This window comes from Parus major, chromosome 4 (genome assembly GCF_001522545.3).
Source record: "Parus major isolate Abel chromosome 4, Parus_major1.1, whole genome shotgun sequence".
NCBI lineage: Eukaryota > Metazoa > Chordata > Aves > Passeriformes > Paridae > Parus > Parus major.
In genome coordinates this window covers 67,303,194-67,313,315 of record NC_031771.1, presented here as the reverse complement: position 1 = coordinate 67,313,315, position 10,122 = coordinate 67,303,194, and the positions used below count along the sequence as shown (strand labels likewise).

The 10,122-nt window shown below is 53.0% G+C and overlaps 1 protein-coding gene across 1 annotated transcript in view; it reads right to left on the bottom strand.

Annotated features, from left to right (window-relative positions):
• LOC107202637 (cytochrome P450 26B1) overlaps positions 1-10,122 on the bottom strand; it is a 22,997-nt gene that overhangs the window by 7,932 nt on the left and 4,943 nt on the right. The window lies entirely within an intron of this gene.

Below are 10,122 nucleotides of genomic sequence, written 5' to 3'. Positions count from 1 at the left end.
CACCTTTTTTTCCCCCCCCCCTTTTTTTTTTTTTAATGGATGTAAAATGAAGCAAAATAATTATTTTGGAGCCTTTAGGATCTCAGTGGAATCTGGCTGAACTCTGACAGGGGTTCAAGCGGGGAAGAGCCTCTGCACGTACGCAGAGGCCACGATCGCCCTCGGCTCATTTCCTTGGGAAACCAGGGGAAAAAAAAAAATTCCTGATGTCAGCAGCCAGCGTTAATTTAAGCTCTGCGAGTAAACAGTGAGCAGGACTGGGCCTCCCCAGGTCCCCCACGCTAACGGCTCCTTACTCCAATTTTTTTCCTCCAATTTGGGCCCGGGCCCGCTCGTGGAGCTCAGCAATGCCAGGAATGTCCCTTCCCGGCACAGCAGCGCTTTCATTCGGCATTCCCGCCGCATCCCTCCCCGAGAAAGGGGGGAAAGTGCTGTTTGTTTATTTTTTATTAACCTACACACACGCACGGGGCAGGACGCACACGCACCGCAGGCCTCCAGGAAAATCCAATTAAAGCAGGACTCCAAGGAGGGAGCCGAGCGCCGGAGCCTCCACCGGTGGCCGCTTCCCGGCGGGAATGGAGGCGAGGTGGGGGGGCTGCCAAGTTATCAACCCACCGAGAGGAGAGAAATCAAAGCCGCCCCCTCTTTTCCATGAGCGCCGGGCTCGCCGGAGCTGTAAATGTGAGAATTTCCTCCGCAGTCAGCACTCCAAGGGAAAGGTAATATTTTCCTGGCTGCGACCCCTCATTGCTAATGCCCGGCGTTCCCTGGGAGTTTGTTTGGTGAAAAAACACCCCTGTCCCCTCGCAGCTCCGGGCAGGAGGCTCCGGAGGCTCCACAAGAGCCGCTTCACGACGCCCCAGGTTGAGCCCCGAGTTAAGCTCGGCACACGGCGGAGCTCCCCGTGGAAATCCCGGGATGGAGAGGGTGGATAGGGAAGAGAACCCAAGCAGATCAGCCTGGGGACAGGGAGCCATCCCTGGATGGCCGCAGGGAGCCGAGGCATGAATGAATGAGGGGAGGAATCAATGAATGAATGAATGAACAGCAGGGAGCGGCCAGGCCATGGGCCCGCCTGCATCCAGAGCCGCTTTGGAGCCTGGAAAGGCAGCGACCTTCAGGCATTTTCTGCTGCAAAAAGCAGCTGCTCGGGCAGGAAATGCTGGAGGGGGTAAAGCCGAGACCCTCAGCTGCGTGGGGAAGGTGGGAAGGGAGCGGGGAAGGTGGGAAGGGAGCGGGGAAGGGACGGTTCCTTCATCCCTGAGCAGGATTCAGGGTTTGATGCAGAGCCAGGATCCACGAGCTCTTCCACAAGGATGGACAGGACCACCAAAGGGACACTGCTGTCTCCCCATCCTGCTCTCACCTGCCCTTCATCCATGCTAAGGAACTCGGAACAAGGACAGAGGCCCCCAGTGAACATCCCGAAACACTTCCCATGCCTCAGTTTCCCCGGCTGGAAGCAGGGCCAGCCAATGAGGGGACAACCTCTGCTTTAGGAGCACTGAGTCACATCCCTGCTTGGAGCCACCATCCCAACGGAGGCGGCCTTTGGGGGTTCCTGGCCTCGTCCTTCCCACAGGAGAAGCACTTGGGGTCCCCCTGCTCCCTGAAGACCAAACACAATCCCAGACGTGCCTCTGGCCCCAAAACAGCTGCTGTGGTGTGGAGGGCTGGATCCACGCCCCTGGATCAAGCCAGGCTCCCAGAAGGAAAGATCCTGTCCTAAGAATTGCCGTGAACAGACGTGGGGATCCTTTGGAAGAGAAAACCGAACCCCTGTGGGATCAACGCAGACCTGCCCAGCCGGACAAGGGGGAGCATTAAACGCTGGGGGGTGAGGGGGGAATTATTTTTTTCCCCTTTCCTCTGCAATTTTCGGAGCTCTCCTGGTGCCAGGAGGCTCCTCCAGCTGGCTGCTCCCTGGAGCTCCCAACCACGTCCCGAGCCCCGGCCGCGCTGCTCCGTCCCGGCCGCCGCCGCCGCCGCGCTCGCACCACCTAATCCCACATGTCAGCAGATCCTTCCCCGGCCAGACACAAGTCTGGATCCCCTTCCAGTCACCTCCAGTTCAACCCTGCATCTTTCCAGTTGATTAAAAAGGAGCAGAAGGCAGCCAACTTTCCCCGATGAACCCCGGCGCGTTCCTAGCCTAAAATTCCTGCGCCCTCTAGTGAAGTCGAGCTGAGCGGCTCGGCTGCTCCAGGAGTGAATCCAGGCAAAGCCGAGGAGAATCAAGGCAAAAAAAATAAAAATAAATAAAATAAATAAAAAAAAAGTTGTTCCAGGGCTGCCAAGAGGCAAAATCATCTCTAAGCTCAGCTTTGTTAACCCTGAGATGCCACAGCCCGGCTCTGGTGGCACCCAGCCACAAAGGCTCATGACAGTGCCGGGACTTTTTGGGGATGCTGGGAAGAGCCCCCAGTTTTTCCACGTTGGGATATGTCCCAAAAGAGCCAAATCTGGGGATTTGCTCGATCCAAGGGAGTCCATTTCCACCACACACCCACAGCAACGGAGACCCCACCACCCAGCGAGCCTGGCTGGAACCTGGGAACTCCACCTCACATGGAAAAAAGGATATTTAAGGATTCCTGGTTTTCCAAAGGCAGAAAATGTCCTCCCAGTGCCTCAGCTCCGTGTGACAGCAAAGTGCCCCCAGTCCCAGCTGGAGAACGTTCCAGCCCCATCCTTAAACCACAGCCAAGGAGAGGGAATTTGGGGGAATTCTGTGAGATCCAGCAGTGATTCCATGCATGGGACCACGTTTTCCAAGGCTTTCTCATTACCTCTCCAAGCACCAGCACCATTCCCTGCCTTTTACCATCCATGATTTGCAGCCCCTCGCTCCCACCTGGCACACCCTCCCAAAAGAGGGAACGGAGCTTTCCGTTCCTCCCTTCCAGGAGGAAAACTCAAATTTTGGGATCAGCCACCTGCATCCCATCCAGCCTAGAGCCGCTGGCCTGACCAAAGTGAGGCGGGAAGAGCCTGGAAAGGTTTTCAGGAACCAATTTGGCACCTGCCGCAGGTTTGGCCGACAGGACACGTCAGGAATCACCCAAAGCAACATCTCAGCCTGGATCAATCCTAATTCTTCCCACATTTCCAAAGACCAGGCTGTGTTTGTCCCAGCCCTTCCCCATCATTCCCCACAGTGTCCTGGATGTCTGTCTGCCCCTCTCCAGAGCCCATTCCCAAGCTCCAGCGGGCTTGTGAACCGGGATATTTCTGGAGGTGGTCCATGGGCAAGAGGCCACCTGGTACTGGGAGTATGAACAAAAGGAAAACACAGCAAAAAACGTTGGAAAGGCACCACAAAGGGAAAGAAAACTCAAAAAAAATCCCACTCCTGCCCAGACAGTCTGGGATCTGTTCATAAAAGGTTCGGCCTTTGCACACAGCAAAGAACTGATTCCTTTGCTCCCCTTTTTTCTCTGGGAAATGGAGCTCGAGGAAGGCTCCATCCTGGAGGAATCCAGGCTCTCATGGACGCTCCAGCCTCCAGCTGGAGGCTGGGAACGGGAGCTGGAGCCTTCAGGCTAAAAGGAATGATGCGCCTTTGCTGAAGGCAAAATTTCAATTTGCATCGAAATTCAAATGATTCTCAAAAAAACGTGCTGGAAAAATCATTTCAGATCCTTGGGTCATGCCATGATGCACCTCTGAGGGTTGTCCCTGCCCCTGATTTTTCCATGTTTAAAAAAAAAAAGGATTATGAGAAACTCCAGCATTTTTAGTCAAGTTCAGAATAAAATCAAGACCAAGATCTGCATTTCCCCACAACTCAAAAATCTTCACGTTCAAGAAACTTTCCTACAAAACCCCAACATGGCATGGGAGATTTTAATCCTTTAAGACCGAATCCTTTAAGACCTTGTTTTCAATCCCAAACCCTCCAGGGCCTTGTTTTCAATCCCAAACCTTTTAAGGCCTTTCTTTCGATCCCAAATTCTCCAAGACCTTGCTTTCGATCCCAAATCCTTTAAAGCTGAGAGGTTAAAGGGGCTGTGGGGAAGAGCCACGACCAAGCAGGACCTGCCTCAGCAACCCCTCTGCAAAACTCCCTCAGTCTCCCACAAATCCCATCCCCAGCAAAATTCCATCGAGAAATTTCAGCTTCTCAGCCAAATTTATGGGGATACCAAAAGGCACTGGGATTCATCGGCTCTGGAATGTTGCTCCAAGTGTCCTCTCCACGTTTATTTATGGAGAAAAAAGAGAATAAAATTCAAATTACGCGCCTCAAGGAGGGAGAACATCCATGGATGTCACGGCAAAGGAATGGGAGCTGTGTCCTGAGAAAAGGGATGGGAAAGGTGGGATCAGCTGGTCAGGACCCAGCTGGGATCCCTGCGGGTGGAGCCTTTGTGGGGAAGGAGAATCCCACAAACCCACCAGACACGGCGGGAGCTCTCATTCCTCGGGGAGTTGTGGAATGGTTTGGGTTGGAAGAGACCTTGAAGACCATCGAATTCCAACCCTTGGGATGGGCTGGACATGAGAGTTTCCCTGGAGGTAAGGGATGAACAGCTTTCCCAGTGGAAGTGAAATATTAGGGGGAAAATCCCAGTTTTTACGGATCCGATGCATTTTCCTGGAGCAGAGAGAGGACAAAAGGGAAGGATCCCTATGGATTTAAGTAACCCAGAGCGGGGACTCTCCTAGACGCAAAGCCAGACTTAAAAAAACCCAGTCCTTGGTTCTGCCAAGAATTACAGAAACTGGGAACAGAGCAGAGCAAGAGGTGGCCACACTCAGGAAGGGATGAGCGGGAAATTCCCGATCCATGGTGCAGCCACTTCATCCCAAAGGAATAGAAACACCTTCCAGAGCATGCAGGCTCTCGTGGCAGGAATAAGGGGAAAAAAAACCTGGAAAAGGGATTCCTCCAAGGAAATCCTGAGGATTGCAAGGGATGAGCAAACGCCTGAGGAGCTCCTGCAGACCAGGTGAGGATTAAAGCTCCTCCAGCCAGGAGGTGACAGGGGCTGAGATGACCCCACAAGGTGATCCCAACTGAAGGCCACCCTGTAAGGAGAAGGAAGCTGGAGAACCGGCAGCTGAGAGATATTCCACGGAAAAAATTCCACCTGGGAAGTGGCGGAGAGCTCCGTTACCACCAGAGGGACAAGTGGGATGTTACAAACCACAGTGAAGGAGGTTCCTTGAGCTGCTTGGAAGGATGGAGGAGGATGGATGGGAAATACAAAAGGATCACAATGTGGGATGGATCCTGACTCCCTGACAACCCCAGGATTTGCTCCTCATCCCTCTGGAAGTGGAGCCTGGATTGCAGTTCCACCCAGCTCAGAGCATTGCTGACCAAGGAGGGGCTTCACCTTCTCCGTGCCTCCCAGGACACCCAAAAACTCCCACCCTGGGTGGCCCAGAAAGGTGGAAAATCCAACTTTAGGGTATCCCACAGCCACAATCCTGCTCTGCCAGCGCAGCAGGCTCGGAGCTCGGGGAAGTTTTGGGCACTGTGAAATCCCACCAAATTTGTGTTTTAGCCAGGAGCTCCTCCATTTGGCTTTTTTTTTTTTAATCCCTTGGAATTACTCTGGATTTACACCCCTGGAGATGACAGCACTGCTTGGTGTAAAGTCAAGGAGCCAACCCAGCCCAGGAATTCTTTCCCCAGAACGGGAGCAGGAGCCGTTCTCCATCCATGAAAGATTTTTCCTGCTCCAGAGGCTTTTGCCCATGGATTGAGACTCCCAGGGCTTGGAGAAGAGTCTGGAGCTGATGACAGCTGGAACTCAGCCTATCTGATATCATTTTGGGAGCTGGCTCTGATGGACTGGGATGATTTCTTTTCCACCACGGGCACACGGAATAGGCTGGGAGGGTTGGATAGACATGAAAAGAAATATCCTAAAAACCCTAAAAAAAAACCCCCAACCTCTTAACCTCGGCCCAGGTTTTTTTGTAGGAAAAGGTCCATTCCTGCCACCTCCCATCCCTCCTTCCTCCTGCAGCCCTCTCCCCCATCCCAATCCGGATCCTTCCCTGCCCCCCAGCCCAGCCCACAGCAGCTGGTTTATATTTGGCTGTAAATTTATGGCCCCTTTTGTGTTCTTAATGCCCTCTCAAACGATATGAAAGCCTCGGACCTTTCCACTCGGTGCTAATGAGCTCAACACTTGTGTGCCTCGGAGGCAGAGCGTTAATTGTGGTGTGTTAATGAGCGATGGAGCTTTGGACCCCGAGACAAACCAGGGCCGGCCTCTCCCTGCTCCCTCCTGGAATCTCTGTATGTCTCCCCGGCAATCCCATGGATTGCTTTGATTTTATTCCATCTTTGCCTCTTTTTTTCCTTTGTGCTGTGTCTATTTTGGGATGGCTCAGCTGGAGCACGAGTCTGGCGCTCTCCTGCCAAGCTGGATGATCCCGAGGAAAGTCTGATCCCACCTTTCCCGTGAGGAACCTGCACTGGGAATCTCCTTCCTGGCCCTGGGTGATGCTCAGACTTGACCTAAACGCTAAAGGCCATGTCCTGGTCATTCCCAATTCCCATTTCCTTCCCCACCAGGATCCCTTGCAGACAGCTGAATTCCAGCTTCCTGCTGGAATTAGATCCCAGAAAAGCAGAGACTGCAGTATCCCTAAGACCAGGATTGTTTTGCCCTTGTTTCAGCTCCTTTCAACGCTCCCAAAATCTGGGGTGGAAATGGGAATTGAAGGGGACGACAAGGATGAGATGGGATCGGATGGGACAAGGATGGAGGGAAGAACCAGGGTGGGACAGGGAATGGCAGAGGTGGCACCGCTGGGCGGCCAAAACAAGAGCGGGATGGGGAGACCGGAGCATGGAGCAGGAGCTGGAATGATCCCATCAGCCCTTCCCAGGAAGCTCCAGCAGGAGCTCCAATCCCAAGGGATAAAATTCATCCGTCATGGGGTGGGGAGGGACAGGGATCTGCCACCAAAATCCTGGAGCAAAGACCCTGCTCAGCCACAGGGGTCACACCTGAGAGGAACCTGGAGGTGGTTCCAGGCAAAAATTCCACTGTGGAGCTCCGGCTCCAGCAGAGGTGGCCCAGATCCTTCTCCAACATCAACGCAAACCCCGTGATCCAGCCTGGCCGGGATAAATATCCCAGAAAAGTGGGAGAGGAGTTCGGAGCTGTTTGTGTTTATCCCTTGTAAACTGCTCTGATCACCCAGCTCCGAGGCCAAGGCCGGAGCCAACGCTGGGGACATCTGCAATGAAGCCATTCCATGGTGCAGGAATTTTCCCCGTTCCCAGCCCTCCATCCTGCCCCACATCCCTGCTCCAGGCTGACTCCAAACCCTCTCTATAACTGGGGCGTTCACTTCCCAAAACAAGGAGGTTTTCCTCAATTTATAGGAATTTTCAATGCCGGTGACATCTGCAATGGAGGCATTCCCGGGCACAGGAATTCCCTGTTCCCAGCCTTCCATCCTGGCCCCATCCCTTCTCCAAGCTGATTCCATACCCTGGGATTCCCTCTCTGTAACTGGAGAGTTCATTTCCCAAAACAGGGCGGTTTCCTCCAATTTATCGGAATTTTGACAGGCTCCTGGAGGGGAAATTAGATAAATTTGGGATGGGAAAAAGCAGAGAGCTTCCATAGGGTTAGGATTGGGATCCTCCTGAGCACCTCCTGCATCCCAGAACTCTTTACCAACACCTACAGGATCAACTCTTCCAGATATTCTATGTGGAACGGGATAATGAATCCACAAAGATCCCGAAAAACAACTGGAACAAGGGAAACGGGAGAGAGAGAAGAGCTCCAAAATCTCAATCATCCCACCCATCCCTGATCCCATCCAAGCGTCCTCCAGCTGATCCAGCAGCGAGAGCCACCATTCGCTGATCCCGGAGTTCCGAGGAGCAAAAATTCCTTGGAAAGCTCCACCGAGCAGCTGATCCCTGGCAAGATCCCAGAACCCTCCTGCAAGAACATGTTGGGTTTGGAGCTCATCCTCACATCCCGGTGACAATCTGGAGACCACGGATCGCCTGCCAGGGAATGCTGGAAGAGGAGCTGCCGGTGCTGCTGGAAATAAACTCAGCTCTGTGGGGTTTTGGGAAGATGAGGGGGATTTATGGCCATGGACAAGAGCTGGAGATGATCCTGAATGGTTGGAAGGGCAGCAGAGGTGGGTTCCACGCTCGGTTTTTCCTCATTTTGGCCCAAAATCCTGCGCCAGGTGAGGAATTCCGCCTCCATTTCTGGCAAGATCAGGGAATTGAAAAGGAACAAGTGGAGGCTCAAGCTCCGAGATGAAGCAAAACCCAGAATCTGAGAGGTCACTAAACACCAGGAAACCCCACAATGCTTTAAACTGGATGATCATCCACCAAAAAGATTTCCCAGGAAATCCTCTCCCCACGGAGCTTCCAATTGCTCCAAATCTTCAACAAACCTCTCAAGAGCAGCACCCTCACTGTGGAAATTGGGGGATTCTGTGGAAAATCCTGCCTTTTCCAAGCTCAGTTCTTGGTTCCCTGGTGGGTCAAGAGGAGAACTCGGGCTCGGTTTAAGATTTAAGCTCGGCCTAGGCCCGAATCCCTTCTCCTGAGAGCTCCCCGAGTTTCAGGGTGGGGACAGTTGGGAGTCAGAGCAGAGGAGCAACAAAAATTCGGGATTAAAGAGCTCCGAAGAGGCCACACCTGCAGGAATGAGCCTTAATCTGTTCTTCAGCATCTTGATAAGAGTGGAATGGTCGATTTTCACCCCGTTAGAGCCAGGCTCAGCTGTCTCAGTGCACAGCTTGGGGCCGGGTTTTTAAGTAGAAGAGGATTCCCTAAATCGGGAGCAGCCCGGGGTGGCTGAGGTGGGAGGTGCTCCCGAAAAGCAGCGATTAGCAGGAGATGGAGTGAAGAAATCGGGCTAAAACGCCTGAATTCCAGAGCTGAGCCCTCTGGACTCAATCTCGAGCTGATGAAAGGGAAGACTTAAAAAAAAGAATTAACTCCCGGAATATCCCGGATTCCGGGAAAAGAGTTTGTGGGAGCTCAAAGAGCACAGAGGAGTGGGAGAAGGAGCCGGGGTCATCCTGGGACAGGGTTTTGTTGGAATACCTGAGCTCGGGAGGCTTTTGGCCACCCCTGATGCAAGAATTAGGATTTAGGAGTTAATTGGGATTTAGGAATGAATTAGGAAATGAGGATCCTCACCACCTTGAACTCACAAGTGATGCCAAAAGTCATGGAATTATGGAATAGCTTGAGTTAGAAGGGACCTCGATCATCTGTTCCACTCCCCATCATGGCCAGGGACAGCTCCCACTGTCCCAGGGTGCTCCAAATCCCATCCCAGCCTGGCCTTGGACATTCCCAGAAATCCAGGGGCAGCCACAGCAAATCTGGGAATTCCACCCTCCCAGGGAACAATTCCTTCCTAACACCCCACACCTAATCAGGATGCAAAAAGGATTTTGAGGAGCACAGTGGAGATCTTTAGGACTCAGAATATGCCAAAAGTTTTGGGTTTCAGTGTTTAGGGTTGGCTACGTGGTTTTTCCCAGCAGGAAAAATCCGGGAGTGAGAACACCGGGAAGAGCTACGGAGGAGAGAGGAAACCTGTGCCGGGTTTGTGCCGCTGGCATCGCTCCTGGTGGGGCTGGGAGCGACCAGCCCGGCCGTGCTGCCAACCCCAAACCCACCAGGATCCCACAGAGGTCACGGCCTCCCTTTTCCATGACCCCATAACCCACGCTCTGCTGTGCCCGTTCCCGAGGCCGGAATTACGTGGTTTTATCCAGGCCATGGCAAGCGAGGGACGCTTTAGATGAGATAAAAATAATCCAGAGGTGCAGGAAGGTGAAAGGAGCAGGGAATGGGCACCTTCAGGTCTTTGCCTGGTCCCACTTAACCCTCCCTGGAACGGGAATAAACCCTCCCTGGATCGGGAATAAACCTTCCCTGGACAGGGAATAAACCCTCCCTGGACTGGGAATAAACCCTCCTTGGATCAGGAATAAACCCTCCCTGGACAGGGAATAAATCCTCCCTGGATTAGGAGTAAACCATCCCTGGATTGGGAATAAAACATCCCTGAACAGGGAATAAACCTTCCCTGGACTGGGAATAAATCCTCTCTGGACATGGAATAAACCATCCCTGGACTGGGAATAAACCAT